Source organism: Saccopteryx bilineata, chromosome 3, assembly GCF_036850765.1.
Source record: "Saccopteryx bilineata isolate mSacBil1 chromosome 3, mSacBil1_pri_phased_curated, whole genome shotgun sequence".
NCBI lineage: Eukaryota > Metazoa > Chordata > Mammalia > Chiroptera > Emballonuridae > Saccopteryx > Saccopteryx bilineata.
Window position 1 is genome coordinate 280461785 of NC_089492.1, and position 16104 is coordinate 280477888.

Below are 16104 nucleotides of genomic sequence, written 5' to 3' on the forward strand. Positions count from 1 at the left end.
AATGGAGAGAGAGGCCCTCAGCAAACCCCATTGCACAGAGCCCTGCAGGCCTAGGTGGCCCTCCCGGCCTCTGGTTGGCCCTTGGACTCCCCAAAGTCCCCTTTTGCCTGCAGAAGCAGAAAGCATTTGCCCATGGTTAGGGGCCTAGCCAAGGTCTGGAGCCTGCAAACTTTTGAACTTGAGGAAGTCCTGGTCTGATGCGGTAATCCACCCCCCTCAAGAATGCTAAGGCCTCTCCCTGGTGGGTTTTACTTTTTTCCCGGTGACCTTGCTTTCACTAATGTATTACTTCTTGGTACGTTACCGTTACTAACTCAAAATCAATACCGACCTCCACATCTGTAAGGTTTTATCTGAAGGCAAATCTCCCGGCTGTCTGTCAGGCTGAGTGACAGCCATCCCTTCCTCTCCCCCCCCCCTCACTCTCCATGGCCCCCTGCCCGCCCCCCAGCCCCTTCCTCTCCCTCTGCTCTAAATCAGTCCCAGCCTCCACCAGACTAAATCAATAAGGGGCTAGCCGCACCCCCCTTCCGCCGCTGGGGAGAGGCTTGAAGGTTTTGGGGGGTGGGAGCCAAGGAAGCCTCGTGCCAGCCCCCCTCCACGTCCTCTGCTCACCGCCCCCTCCCCTGGGACTTGCCAGCGCTCCCCTACTTTAAAAGAAGGGGATGGGAAAAATGTAATTAATTCCCTCCGTTCCTGAGCTGGCCCGGAGGGCCTGGGACAGAGGAGGCTGAGCTGTGAGATCTGCACCCTCTGTGATAACCGAACGTGGCTTTGGGAGCGAGGCTGCAATTAGAAGGGGTGGTCGCCATCATCAGGGCTCCGTGGCAGGGTCTGGGATAGAGGAGTGGGGGCCTCTGCAGAAAGCAGAGGGGAGAGGGAGAGGCAGGGGCTGGGACCAGTGAGGTCAGGACGTGGCCCTGGAGATGAGACCGGGACTGGAATGAGGCTAAAGACCACTCGGACCCGTGGGCAGGTCGGAAGCCCCACTTCTGCAATGCCGGAAGAGGACAGCCGGGGATTCCACCGAGGGCACCTGGCCAACCAGTTCTGTGAGGGGCTTCCCTGCCGCACTGGGGGCCAGAATATCGGCATTAGCATCCACACCCGGCTGCTGACTCACTGTGACCCTGGGCAATTTCTTTAACCTTCCAAGCCTCAGTTTTCTCATCTGTACAATGGGAATGATAATAATTGTAGCTACTTATAGGGTCACGGTAAGGATTAAACGAGTAAGTTCACAGTGAGTCTGTACCTGGTACGTCACCGGTTCTCAGTAAATGCAAGCTCTCCCCCTCTCTTTCACCTGTTTGAGCAGGGACCTGGCCCAAGGGAGACATGATCACTTGAGGACAGAGGCAGGGGACTGCTCCCTGTCAGAGACCATGTTGTTTCTACCTCTTCTTCCCCTAGGGCCTGGCACACAGTGGGTGCTTTCTGAACAGAGAATTACTCTGCCTCCATGCAGAAGCTGTGGCCAGTGCTCTGGAAGGGGAGCCAGGTGCGTGTCTCTAAGACGAGCCACACCCCCCCTTCGGCCTGAATGTGTTCATCTAGAGTAAGGGGGTGGCGTCAAAGGCCACCAGGCCATGCTGACGAATCTGTGAAGTCTCCAGTCGAGACCTAGCGAGGCCCAGAATTCACACACACACACACACACACACACACACACACACCCCACGGGACAATTCACACCGTACCCCCACCGGGACACACACCTGAATCCGGGAAGCTGAGACAGCTCCAAAATGCCTCTTATCTGAAGGGCCAAATAGATTCTCATCAAAACTCCAGTGAAACAGCCTGAAAAACCCGTCACCTGGGCACGTCTACTTTTTTTTTTTTAAAGCTCATCAGTATATTTAACACGTGCACACACTTACGTGCACACACAGCGGAGTGCACACCTGAAACTTGGGAGGCATCCTTGGAGATTGGAGATTGCTGCGTTTTCACAGATTGCAAAACTAAGGTTGGTTCAGAGGAGGGCAGTGACTGGCACTCGGGGAGAGTGTCACCACGAAATAACAGCAATTGGGCCAGTTCCGGGCTCACCCCTGCCGGCCCTCCCGCCCTGGTCTCAGGCTTGACTCCAAAAGGACCCGCGGGCTCGGCGCCCTGGGCACGTTTTCCTCCCAGCGCCACATCCACTAGCAGCCCTGGTCTATCCTCTAACTAATTCATCCCCGTGGCTCCCACAAGAGGTGAGAGAGGGCATGTTTGAGGAGCAGCCTGAAGGGAGAAGCCAAGGGCACAGCTTGCCAGAAACGGAAAGCACTGTTTGTTTGGACTGAGTGACATATGTCTCTAGTGGGCCAAGAACAATGCCAGGCTGAGACAGCCCAGTTCACGACTTGCCCTGGCCCCCAAGGCTCTGTGTGCCCGAATGGGCATCTCCGTGTCTGGATGGACTCCATGTGGCAGGCTGAGGGCTGAGAAGAAGGAACAGTGCCGCTCTCCTGGGGTCTGCCCACTCAGTCACTGCCTCTTCACCGCGGCTGCCCAGAGCAATCACTTGAGGAGTCTTTCAGAAGGATGGTGCCAGACCTCCTCCCCCCTTAGTGACTCTGTTTCATTGATCTCAGGGTCTGGGCACCAGAATTTTTGAAAGCTGATTCCAGTCTGACCAGGCAGTGGTGCAGTGGATAGAGCGTCGGACTGGGATGCGGAAGGACCCAGGTTCGAGACCCCGAGATCGCCAGCTTGAGCGCAGGCTCATCTGGTTTGAGCAAAGCTCACCAGCTTGGACCCAAGGTCACTGGCTCGAGCAAGGGGTTACTTAATCTGCTGAAGGCCTGTGGTCAAGGCACATATGCGAAAGCAATCAATGAACAACTAAGGTGTTGCAATGAAAAACTGATGATTGATGCTTCTCATCTCTCTCCGTTCCTGTCTATCTGTCCCTATCCTTCTCTCTGACTCTCTCTCTCTGTCTCTGTAAAAAAAAAAGAGAGAGAGAGAAAGCTGATTTCAATTTATTCTAATGTGCAGCCAAGTTTGAGAACTTCTTCTCTCAAATCATCACTATTATTGCTACACGCATGCAACATAACTACGCATCCATATCCAGATGGGTGAAGACATGTGCACACACACACACAATACACACGAACACGCAAACCGATGCACACAGCATTATATGGACAAGTCGTCACGAAAACACAAAGAATGATACACATGAAAATGGCATCCCCCCGCACTGCTGGGCCGCACGCCATCCGCATGCTTCACGGATGCACACATGGACAAAGTTGCACACACATCTGTGCGCACTGCAGCCTCCCAGCTCCACAATCGCCAGCTCACTAAGGCATGCCTCTGTGCCTGTAGTCACCCTCCTCCAGTCCCCAACACACACCCAGACACACATCACACACACACCCCCATCCTGCTGCCTGTCCCCAGCTCCATGCTGGGATTAGTGCAGGCGAGAAATCACCCACCCAGGCAGCCGACTACCCTGCTCCCCCTCTCTCCGGCTCAATTCTCTGCTAAGAGGATCTGGGCCCCCTCCCCTCTCTCTGCCTCCCGTGGACAGCGGTAATGGGCTTCGGGTGCTGACTTTGAGCTTCCAAACAAGATTTCCTGCAGGTCTCCCTGTTCCCACCCCCTTCTCCCTTCCATCTCTCTGCTCATGGCCTTTCCACTCTGCCCCTCCGCTGTCTGCATCTCCTAAGCAGCCCTCACCCACCAGGACAGCCTGATGTCTAGGCATGGCCAGCAGACCCCTCTCTCTTCCCTTCCCTCAACCTCAACTTCAGCCCCTTGACTCCCATTCTCCCCTCATTTGTCACCACCCAGCCCTTCAGGAAGGCTCTTCTAGGTAAGTCTGCCTGTTGTCATTCTCTCGCACGAGTGCAACACCTTAGTTTCCAAAGCATTTCCCGTTAACCCTTATAATTATGCTATGAAGCATCGTCAGCCCATTTTTCAGATGAGGGAACTGAGGCTTAGGGGTCCACCCGGAATTTCCTAGGGGATGCATGGCAGCACTGGGGCTAGAACTCTTAACCTCTGTCTTGTAGTGCAATACTCTTGCCCTGGATGTGATCTTTAATATCACAGATGGCTCTGGCTCATCCTTAACTTGTGCATGTGTGTACTGTGTACATGCCTGTGGGAATATCTGTGTGTGAGAGATTAGTGTGCATGTGCATGCATGCATGTGCACATGAGGGTACTGTGTGTATTCTGTATGTGAGTTCTGTATGTATGAGGCTGTGTGTGCATGTATATGAATACTGTGTGTGAGTTTGTGTCTGTGTGTGTGATTATCATGTGTGAGCATTGCTCATGCGTGTGTGTATGAGCGCTTCACGTGTGTGGGGGCACATGTCCCGTCAGCCCCTCTAGTTGACCTTGCCTTGGGTACACTTGGGGGCCTGGAGACCTCAGAAGCTCAGAGGGTGCTTGATAAGCACCTGGTCACTGGCTGCCCCCTCTGACCAGGAGGGGACTCCCACCCCACACTTGGGCAGGTTATCTCTCTCTTCCACGTGGGAGTTCAGCATGCCGGTCTGGCAGACTCGTGAGACAGGCTGAGTGTGATTGAAGAGGAGTTTCTGCAGAGAAAGGATTCAGCTACAACTTTGATAAGAACCCCCTAGAGTGTGGAGGGAGGCTCTGGGAGGCTAAGCCAGAAAGGGCTGTGAAGGCTTGCATGTGGCCCCCTTCCAGAGGAGACTCTCCGCCCTACTGTGGCTCCGCCTTCTGCCTTGGGCACAGACTGACCCTGGCCCTGGATCTGGCCGGGAGCAGCTGGGGGCAGACTTGGGGTCCTATTCCTACTGCCTGGCCCATAGTAGGTGTGGAACAAATATTTATTGAGTGAATTCCTGAATGAATGAATGAATGAATGAATGAATGAATTCATCTCTTTATCCCCAGTACAGGGCCTAGCACAGAGCTGGTTGAATGAAAAGAATAATGGAGGTCTTGTGGCATACTTGCACCCCTCAACTCAGTGACTCTCAGAACCCCCTCCCACCACAGAGGTCCTGGGAGGCTTCAGCTAAAGACTACAGGGAAGTGAGGGGTTGGAGAGAATGACTTCCCACTCATTGTCCCAGAAGCTAAAGATACACACACACACACACACACACACACACACACACACTTCCAATGTTTGGTCTACAACATGTCAATCTCCAAATATCTGGAAATATCTGGAAAACTGGAGGGACCTGGATTTGGCCTTCCCCTTCTGGGAGGATCCTGGGTTGGTCTAAGTCTGAAGGTGTTTGTGCCAGGATGGGTCCGAGGGCCCCGGCCCCCGGCGGGCACTGGAGCTGGGGGGGGGTGCAGTGGGATTCAGAGACCATCTCTGATGGTGCGATAATGGCGGACGAGGGATTAGTGCAGCTCTGCTCAGAGCGGCAGCGGGGCTGGAGAAGGAAGGGGCCGATCGCCGGGAAAGATATGACTATTTAAAGATAATGATTGCATAAATTTAATTAGCACACTTTCACGCGGCAAATGGCCGTTTTGTAATTAATGTATTTGGCCTTACTAAGCATGAAAGATCCCATCTCCTCCCCCTCCCCTCCCGCTCCCCCTCCTTGGCGGCCCCTAATGAAAGACAGAGAGCAAGTGACAGAAACAGTTTGTCAGCGGCTCCAGGTGTCAGGGGCCTAATTGGCTGAGCTGAGGGGAGGCAGGAGGGCTGAGACGGGCAGGGAGAGGGCCTTTTTGACTGGCCAGGCCCAGGTTGGGAGAGAAGGAGGAGGAGGAGGAGGAGGAGGAGAAGGAGGAAGAGGAGGAGGAGGAGGAGGAGGATGGGGAGGCCTGGGCTCCCGCCCCCCACCCCCGTTGTGGAGGGGGGCTCCCCATCAGTAATTGCCGGAGACGTGAACGCAGATTGGCCATGGCAGGGAGTGAGCAGTGGCAGGCAGGCCTCGTTAGTACCTGGGCAGACAAGCTGGCACTTATCACAATGTGTTAAGGACTCGTGGCCATGATCGCGCAGGCCCTCTCCCAGGAGTAAAGTCCTTTAAGCAGAATAAATGAATGAGCCTCAGTTTCCTCTTCAGTAAAATGACCCCCAGTTATTGCAAGGCTCCAAAAAAAGAAGAAGAAAGGATCATAGCCTTCCATGATCAAGCACCCCCATTCACTCCTTACCACAGCTGTAACAAGGATGCGTATTTTGATCTTTCTGAAACCGTACTGTTTTACCATCCCCGCTGCCTTCCTACGGCGAGGGCAGCGGCCAGGCAGCATCGCCCCCACGCAGCAGTGAGGACAGTGCTGCGTGCACAGCTTCTGTTGGCGCCTTCCCAGATCAAGAATGCGCTAGCATCGAACTGTCCTAGATCCCGGGAGAGATGGTCCTGGCGGCTCTGAGTTAAGAGATCAGAAAACCGAGGCTCTATCTGGAAAGCTAAAATAATTTGCCCAAGTCTGCAAAATTATTGAGTGAGTGGTAGGCTGGGATTTGAACTCAGAAGGCCTACCTCCGAGGTCAGTCCTCTTTCTAGCACCCACCTACGGGACCCAGTGCGGGGCCGGCTCAGCACTTGTCTTACTCCCGTGGCACCATCCCCTGCAGCCTGGCTAAGATGCTTGCCTGGCTCCACAGGAAAGCCTCTCTGTTGGGCAGGTATAGTTGTCCATTGCAATCATACCCCCAAAAGTTAGAGCTGCCTGATTTCCTTGTGGGGTGATCAGGCCACGGGGTGGAGAGGATTCCAGCCTCCACACCTGACCCTTGGGCCATGGCCGTCTTGTGGCTGTGTGTACGCTCACCTCCGAGAATGACCCTTCACCATCTTCACCAGCTGCCCTGTGCCAGCCAGCCAGCCAGCCTCAGCCACCGGCCCGGCCCCCAACCAGCCCAGCCCCTGCCCAGTTTCCTCGGAGGAAGGCAGGGCAGGGAGGCCTTGAGCCAGCCTAGGCCAGGTGGAGCAGGGCCCAGCCAGCCCTCTCCCGGACCAAATTCAATTTCGAAGCTTAATGAGTTTGCAGAGGAGCCGGGTGCGCTTGCTGACACCGCTCCTTGCCGGCTGGGTGGTTCCTGCCCGGGCCACCGCGCGCGCAGCAGCCAGAGCAGGGAGAGCCCTGGGCTCCGTCGATGGTGGAGGGGGCACTGAGCGAGTGAAAAATGTCAGAGCAAATTGCTCTTGACAGCGTTAATATCTGCACCTCATAGCAATAATTACATGTAAATAAATAGCAAAATGACACTCAGCTGGAGGCAGCTTGGGGAGGACAGACGCTGCTAAGGACCAGCTGGGGACCCGAGCGCTCTGCCCCGTCCTTCTCTCTCCATCCTAGGGACTCTGCTTCCCCCTCTCACCCTCAACCAGATTCTTGCAGCGGCATAGAGCAAGGACCTCAAGATCCTGGTCGCTCATGAAACATATAAGAGAAAAGCAAAACATTAGGGTCCCCTGGGGGGGGAAACAGATGGACCAAGCATCCTCCCAGCCTCAATCTCTCTTTTCCCCCTGACTTCTTACTCCATCTACGGGTCTCCGTGGAGACAGGCCTCTGAAATCTAAACCTCGTCCCTGACCTGCACACGTCCACCTGATCTGGGCCCTCCTCAGCACCCTCTTGGTCACTCACACGCCCGATGTCCAGTCACCTTCGCCTCCTCCCTCAGTCCCAGCATCCATGATGTTGCAGTGTCAGGCGCCACGCCAACATGTACGCTCAAGGTGGCACAACTTCCTGGAGAGTAGGTTTGACCCGACGCTAGTTGACCTCATGACTATAACGAACAAACGTGGCTCCACGGTGGCAAAGAATGCAAAATGGGCATGCATTCTCAAGATAATCCATGCAACGTCTGTGTGATACCCCACCGTCCGGACCTCGGGGAACACACTCAACTATTATTTATCAGGGGTACTTTGGAGGGACATGTGAGAAGCCCGATGTGTAACCAGAATCACTCCACAGGCCTTGTTTAGGGGAGCCTATTAATTCGTTGGTTTGATTTTGTGCTTTTGTCTGCAAAAGCAAGGACCACGCCTCACTCGTGTCTGCAGTCACAGGACCTCACAAAAGGCCTTTGGGGGGTGTTTGAGGGAAGAAGAGAGGAAACTAAAAGGAAGAGAGGCTAGTGCGAATGGAAGGAAGGAAGAGAAAGGTCGAAGGTGGGGAAGAGGAAGCTGCTGCCCAGGGAGGTGACATCCTCCAAATGAGCCCTGGTGTCCCAGGTAGCTGGGCTGGACACAGGGTCCCACCCTGCCCTCCCCGAGGGGCCCAGAGGCCATCCTCCTGGGGCCCAGCCTCCCTCTACTGTTCACCTGTGCTGCAGAGCGTTCCCACGAGTCAGGGCTCCCCCTGCCAGGCAGGAACACAGAGGGCCCTCCAGCGACTTCACACCCTGACTGCCTCACCTGCACGGGGCAGGGAACACGGGCTCTTTTCTTTGCGAAACAAATATCTTCTCTGGAGCAGCCCCCCGAGTCCCACACCGTCTTGTTTAGCACACCGACTAATCCACTTATCGAGGATAAAGCGCCTGTGAATCCCCATTTGATAAAGGCAGCCACAAAATTAGCAAAAACGTGCCCACGGCTCCAACGTACCAAACAAACAAGAGGCTGGGGACTGCGCACAAAGATGTTGTCTCTTTTCAGTCCCAGGGCCCCCAAGAGATGCGGGAGAGATGCGGGGGGGGGGGGGGAGATAGCAGCTTTCCAGTGGGCACCGCGGGGTTGGGAAGGCTCTGCCCTGGGGTATACGGGAAGGGACTGGGCGAGGTGGGGGAAGGAACCCTAATGGAGTCCCTGCCCCATCCTACACTGCGTGCACCCCAATGCCAGCCTGGGTCCCCAGCTCCCGTTCCAACCCAGCTTCGTGACCCGGATGCTGACCACACTTCCACACGCACCCGCTCGTAACCCTAGCTCGGAGTGCTTCAATGTGCTTACTCCGTGCCAAGCAACGTTCCAAGTATAATATTTCACGTGTTAACCCGTTAACTCCTCGCCACAGCCCTCTGAAATAAGGTACTGTCGTCCGTGTAGTATAGATGGGGAAACTGAGGCATGGAGCGTTCAGGACAGTTGCTCAAGCTCATATAGCTGGTAACCGCTGTTTCCATTTGGAGAGTTAGATTATCTAAATTTTATCATCTATTTCCAAGCTTAGACAATAGCTCTCCAGTTCAACCATGACCAATTTCACACGACTCAACCCACATCTGCAACCATGGTCCCTAACTCTGACAGCAGTCCTCCTGGCTCTACCTCCAACTCTCTATGGTCCCCACCCCTGCCTCTCTACACACGGCCTTCCACGGAGCCTGTGTGCCCCATATACGATCTGATGACTGTCAAGTTGACTTCGCTATTGACAGAGCAGAAGTTACCCCGCATCCAACAGTAGTGGCTCTGTTCTCAGGGCTATGGGGGTCTTCCAGCAAGCCCCCAGAGGCTTCTCTGCTTTGTCCCAAGGAGCTCCGGGGGCTTTGCTGACATGGCCTCCTGACCGTGGCAGCAGCATTGTTAATTAACACAGATGGAGACTTACACAGAGACTTGAATGAAAACTCAGTTAACTGGCTCATCTGAGTGCCTTTGAGGAGCAGTCCCTTCTCTGTCCCTGGTGGCTGAGAAAGCTCCAGAGAGAGGGAGGGAGGGGCCAGGAGGGGATTCTGGAAAGCTTGGTCCCTGTGCAGCCCACACGCCCACCGACTCTGCTTTGGGGAGGAGGGGTGGGACCCAGGCCTAGGGGGTGGAGACATTAATCACAGGGGAGCACCTGTCAGGGTGGCATCTGGAACTAAAGGGAAACACTTGGCAAAAGGGCAGGACTTCTCACCCCGGGCTCCTGGAGCTCTGGGACCAACCACCGCCACACCAGGAGGCCAGGGATGGGAGCAGGGCATCTGGGGTTCAGGCCCGAGCAGTGCCCTTTGCTTGGGACAAGGTTCTTGTCACAGACACCTGGACTGTGGGTGGGAGAAAGGCACGTGGAGACAAGCTGGGTTTGGGCAGGTTAGCGTGGGGGAGGAAGAAGGGACCATCCTGCTGCTGTTCCCGTTGATGGAGAAACCGAAGGCGAAGTTCCTTCCCTCCCCGAGGCACCCAGCCAGGAGGCGGTGGGGCTGGGCTCACACCCAGGTCTGTCGCCATCCCTGTCTGCACACCTCTCTCTGTGTCACTCTGTCTCTTGTTCTGTCTGTCTCTCTTTCTCTCTTCCTGCCTCTGTCTCTCTCGGTCTCTGGGTGCCTGTCTCTCCTGAACTCTCTTTCTGTCGCCCTCTCCCCTCTGTCTCCACTGCTCCTCCATCCTGCCCTTTCCCTTACTGTTCTGAGTGTCTGGCTGTACCCACTTCCCTTCTCTCCACAGCATCTCACACCCTGATTCTCTCTATGGGTCCACGGGTCTCTGTCCACGTCGATGGCCCTCTGCTCGCCGCCCCGCTATTCCTGCAGCAGAAGGCCCCTCCTAAATCAGCCCTGGACCTTAGCGCACCAGGAATGAACCCACCCGGATGGGGTGCCAAGCTCGTACCCTAGTGAGCTGGTTGTGAGCACAGAACAGGACTGCAGGGGTGGAGGAACCCTCAGCTGGCCTCCCTGCCCCTTGCCTCATCTTCTGGACCTCTGAGGGATTTCAGCTTCCCTCCCAGGCCTCTTTTTTTTTCTCCTTCCTCTGCCGTCCTGGGTGGTCGGTCCACTCTGAGTCACTCTAGGAAGCTGATTGGGCATCTGAGAGGTGGGGAGTTGGGGAGGGCATGACTAGGGCATTTCAGCCTGTGTTTCTCAAACTGCCCTGAGCACGCGAGTCCCCTGGGAATTGTTACAGCGCAGACCATACCCGGAGGGGCAAGAGTGTGGTCTAGTCCCTGCCTGTTCTGGTGGCTCCGCACGGAGGAGAGAATTCCATCCTGAGTTTTGGATTCTGACACTGTCTCTTGCAGCTGCTGGCCTTGAGCTTGCATCTCTGAGTCTGCAAGATGGGCAGGCCGATCCCAGGCCCTCGGGGCTCAGTGAGGACCAAACAGCCTCTAGTACCTGCTTGACCGCCAGGCTCTGAACAAATCAGGGAGGGTGTTACTGTTATATGGAGAGTAACCAATGCCTAAGACAGCAACCCTGCTACTTTAGGGGCCAAAGCCGGGCGGGACCCCAGTTGGGACAGCTGGTTCTCCCCAGAGGCCTAGGGAGGGAGAATGGAGTGGACTGGGGTTAGAGACAGCAAGGAGTTTGGGGTTGGGGAGGGCATTATCTATGATGGGACAGGGAAGGAGGCCCCTTGGGGGTGCTCAGGAAATTCTGCCCCGGGGCATGGTGTCTCAAGTTCAGCCTGGACACATCCCCACTGTGTAACACACTTGCTAGGGCCCTCACGGGACCTTAATCCACTAACATTCCCTGCTGGCCCTCAGCAGACCAGCAGGACGGAGGGACAGGAGCTGGGCAGGGGTGGTTACATCCCACCTGAGTCTCCTCCTCCCTTTGTCGGGCACTCAATGCTGGAGAAGATTTCCCAGGGCTTTGTGTCAGAGCTGGGGCTGTCCATGCCATTCAGAGCAGAAGCAGAGGTGACTGGGAAGGCTGTCCATGAGCCTCCCTCCGCAGGATCCGGCCATCGCCACACCCACTGTGCCCTCCGGGGAGCCTGCTAACCCCTGAGTCACCCCAGGTGCTGGACAGTGGGCAGGCTACGGCCAAGTGTCTCTATTTGTTACAAGGAGGTCGTAGGTCAGCTACTCCTAGGGTGCCTTCCAGCTTGAGGGTTGCTGGAGAGGGGAGTCTCAGTTCGAGTGAAACAGCCCTCCCCTGGGTCGCTTCCTAAAGAGACGGGGGAGGGGTGAGTCAAAATGTTGATGCGGTGTTGACAAGATGAAGGCTCCCCCAATCCAGTGCCTCAGACGTGCCAGGCCTCAGCTCTGCGGCCTTAGATGGTGCCCTCTTTAACATCTAGATTCCCCCAGGCCCGCCAGAGACCTGTGCACAGGTGTGGGACCCACTGACGCTAATTCAATCTCCTACACCCTGCAAAGAATCCACTCTCCAACAGTCTTGATAAAACCGGATTCTGTTGGCGCCCCTCCACCCCCAGGGAGGGTGTGCTCGCTGCTTTACAAGGCTGCCCTTTCCACCTTCCCACCCCGGCCAGTTCTGCTGTGACAAGCCCTTCCTCATCCTGAGCGTCCTGAGTGGAATCTGCCTCCCCGTGACATCTGCCCCCTGCCATCACCCCAAACACCATCTCTTTCTGTCCCCAAGGAGGAACAGCCCCATGGAGGTAGGTGTAGGGTGGGATGGTGAGTTCCCTTTTGGCTTCACTGTACATAATCTGACCATCGGACCACCAAGGAAGGGGGTTAGAAAGCAAAGGCAGACCTCCAGGTGGTCTGTCCAGCCTAGCCAGGCCAAAGGGATGCCCCTTGGCAGGAGGGGGCTGCGTGCTGCGGCCACAGATACTCCTTCTCCACCCCTGCCCGGGGTGTCCCCTCCTCTCTGGAGGCTCTTGGAGTGCTGGCTTGTCTCTTGTGGAACTCACTGGAAAGTCCCTGAAGCAGGGGCCACAGCAGGCACTGAAAAGGCCCACGGCTGTTTATTGGCCTCTACTACCTGCCAGGCTTTGTGCCTGAACACAGGCCACCAGGATAGCCCAGTCCTTGCTCTAGGGGGAGACAGCGGTATCCACAGTTAAAATTCAGAGGCAAAACTGCTCCTCTGGGAAGGATTATGGCCACCCAGACTGGAGGGTCAGGGAAGGCTTCTGGGAAGAAGTGACCCCTGAGCTGAGACCAGAAAGAGGAAGAGAGTGTGGCTAGTGAAGAGGGGAGAGTGAGGATGTTCCATGAAGTGCACTCGTTGCCTGACCTGCAGTGGTGCAGTGGATAAAGCCTGGACCTGGAATGCCAAGGTCACTGGTCTAAAACCCTGGACCTGCCTGGTCAAGGCATGTAAGACAAGCAACCAATGAACAATTAAAGTGAAGCAACTATGAGTTGACACTTCTTGCTTCTCCTGCCCCTGTTAAATCAATCAATAAAATATATTTTTAATAAACTCGGGGGCACCACCGAGGAAGTGAGAGTCCCTCTGCCTTTCTCACTGTTTGGGCGTCCCGGACCCTGCCCCTCGGCCACCGCTCACCCGGACACATGGCTAAGGCAGGACCCGCGACCATAGCCTGGTGTCAGGTTCAGCCCAGGCGGAAGCTTGACGTTCGGGGGCGGCAGGCTCGCGCGGCTCCCCTTCTCGGGCCGGGCAGCTGGAATTAAGCAGGCCGCCGAGCCCCAGCGCGTCCTTATCTCGGGGAGACAGTTGTTGGGAATCACTTTGACTGAGTGGTTTTGTCTCCCCGCATTTTCCACTGTCAGGCGGCCTCGGGCCATGGATCAAAGGCGCCGCGGCAGCGGCAGCGACAGTGGCAGCGCAGTGCGCAGGGAGGGGCGGCCCTGCCGATCCAGCCGGATCTCCCCCTTCTTCTCCTCCCCACCCCGCCACCCCCACCCCTGCTCGGACCCAGGTCGGTTGGGCCCCCAGAACCTGCACCCAGCCCAGCCCAGCCTGTGGGCCCAGCCTTAGCAGCTGGACAGGTCCCAGGGAGGGAAGGCACTGGGAAAGGAGAAATGGGAGAGGGGGACGGGGAGGAGGAGAGGCGATGGGGAGGAGAGGAGATGGGGTGGGAGGGCTTGAGATGGAGAAAGAAGAGGTGTTTTCTAGAGAAATCTGGAAGTGAGAGAAGAGGTGGAGAAGAATGAGAGAGATTAGAGGAAAGAAAATGGGGAGGGGGGCTGGATTTGAGAGGGGAGAAAGAAGAGAGAGAAAAAAGAGGGTCTGAAGGAAGGCAAGAGGGGGGAGGTGGGGGCAGTCTGGGGGCAGGGGAGGGGGCAGAGAGCATCCTGTCTGCAGAGGTGTAGAGGCTTGTGATGGGAGCCAGGAGATAGTGTCAAGGGGGTGGTGCAGTGGTGAGGGGGAACAGGGGCTGGGGGAGCCAGGGGCTAGAGGGGGAAGCAGGGGCTGGGGGAGCCAGGGGCTGGAGGGGGAAGCAGGGGCTGGGGGAGCCAGGGGCTAGAGGGGGAAGCAGGGGCTGGGGGAGCCAGGGTCTGGAGGGGGAGCAGGGTCTGGAGGGGGAGCAGGGTCTGGAGGGGGAGCAGGGTCTGGAAGGGAGCAGGGTCTGGAGGGGGAGCAGGGTCTGGAGGGGGAGCAGGGGCTGGAGGGGGGAGCAGGGGCTGGAGGGGGAGCAGGGGCTGGAGGAGGAGCAGGGGCTGGAGGGGGAGCAGGGGCTGGAGGGGGGAGCAGGTGCTAGAGGGGGAGCAGGGGCTGGAGGGGGAGCAAGGGCTGGAGGGGGAACAGAGGCTGGAAGGGAGCAGGTGCTGGAGGGGGAGCAGGGTCTGGAAGGGAGCAGGGTCTGGAGGAGGAGCAGGGTCTGGAGGGGGAGCAGGGTCTGGAAGGGAGCAGGGTCTGGAGGGGGAGCAGGGTCTGGAGGGGGAGCAGGGTCTGGAGGGGGGAGCAGGGGCTGGAGGAGGAGCAGAGGCTGGAGGGGGAGCAGGGTCTGGAGGGGGGAGCAGGGGCTGGAGGGGGGAGCAGGGTCTGGAGGAGGAGCAGGGTCTGGAGGGGGAGCAGGGTCTGGAAGGGAGCAGGGTCTGGAGGGGGAGCAGGGTCTGGAGGGGGAGCAGGGTCTGGAGGGGGAGCAGGTGCTGGAGGGGGGAGCAGGGTCTGGAGGGGGAGCAGGGGCTGGAGGGGGAGCAAGGGCTGGAGGGGGAGCAGGGTATGGAGGGGGAGCAGGGGCTAGAGGAGGAGCAGGGTCTGGAGGAGGAGCAGGGTATGGAGGGGGAGCAGGGGCTGGGGGAGCCAGGGTCTGGAGGGGGAGCAGGGTCTGGAGGGGGAGCAGGGTCTGGAGGGGGAGCAGGGTCTGGAGGGGGGAGCAGGGTCTGGAGGGGGAGCAGAGGCTGGAGGGGGAGCAGGGTCTGGAGGAGGGAACAGGGGCTGGAGGGGGAGCAGGTGCTGGAGGGGGGAGCAGGTGCTGGAGGGGGAGCAGAGGCTGGAAGGGAGCAGGTGCTGGAGGGGGAGCAGGGTCTGGAAGGGAGCAGGGTCTGGAGGGGGAGCAGGGTCTGGAGGAGGAGCAGGGTCTGGAGGAGGAGCAGGGGCTGGAAGGGAGCAGGGTCTGGAAGGGAGCAGGGTCTGGAGGGGGAGCAAGGTCTGGAGGAGGGAACAGGGGCTGGAGGGGGAGCAGGGGCTGGAGGGGGAGCAAGGGCTGGAGGGGGAGCAGAGGCTGGAAGGGAGCAGGTGCTGGAGGGGGAGCAGGGTCTGGAAGGGAGCAGGGTCTGGAGGGGGAGCAGGGTCTGGAGGAGGAGCAGGGGCTGGAGGGGGAGCAGGGTCTGGAGGGGGAGCAGGGTCTGGAGGGGGAGCAAGGTCTGGAGGAGGGAACAGGGGCTGGAGGGGGAGCAGGGGCTGGAGGGGGAGCAGGGGCTGGAAGGGAGCAGGGGCTGGAGGGGGAGCAGGGGCTTGAGGGGGAGCAGAGGCTGGAAGGGAGCAGGTACTGGAGGGGGAGCAGGGGCTGGAGGGGGAGCAGGTACTGGAGGGGGAGCAGGTACTGGAGGGGGAGCAGGGGCTGGAGGGGGAGCAGGGGCTGGAGGGGGAGCAGGTGCTGGAGGGGGGAGCAGGTGCTGGAGGGGGAGCAGGGGCTGGAGGGGGAGCAAGGTCTGGAGGGGGAGCAGGGTCTGGGGGGGGAGCAGGGTCTGGAAGGGAGCAGGGTCTGGAAGGGGAGCAGGGTCTGGAGGGGGAGCAGGGTCTGGAGGAGGAGCAGGGGCTGGAGGGGGAGCAGGGTCTGGAGGGGGAGCAGGGGCTGGAGGGGGAGCAGAGGCTGGAAGGGAGCAGGGGCTAGAGGGGGAGCAGGGGCTGGAGGGGGAGCAGGGGCTGGGAGAGCCGGGGCTGGGGGGGGGAGCAGGGGTCGGGAGAGAAGAGGAAGCAGAGGCAGTGTGCGGAAAAGAACTGGGGTGACCTTCCCATCAGGTGGGCCCAAGAGAAAGTTCTGGGATGAGGGACAGTGGGTGGAAGAGAAGGCACATGGGGTGACAGGCCTGGCTGGGCTATGTGTGGGAGAGGCTGACCTCCTTCCAAAGAAAGTGTCAGCACTTGTCATTCAGGAGAAAACAGAGGCACAGAGTGGGGTGACTGGCAGA

General features: G+C 58.0%; 1 protein-coding gene across 2 annotated transcripts in view; it reads right to left on the reverse strand.

Annotated features, from left to right (window-relative positions):
- The window catches only part of PAX7 (paired box 7), a 105709-nt gene that overhangs the window by 15479 nt on the left and 74126 nt on the right, over nucleotides 1–16104 (reverse strand). The window lies entirely within an intron of this gene.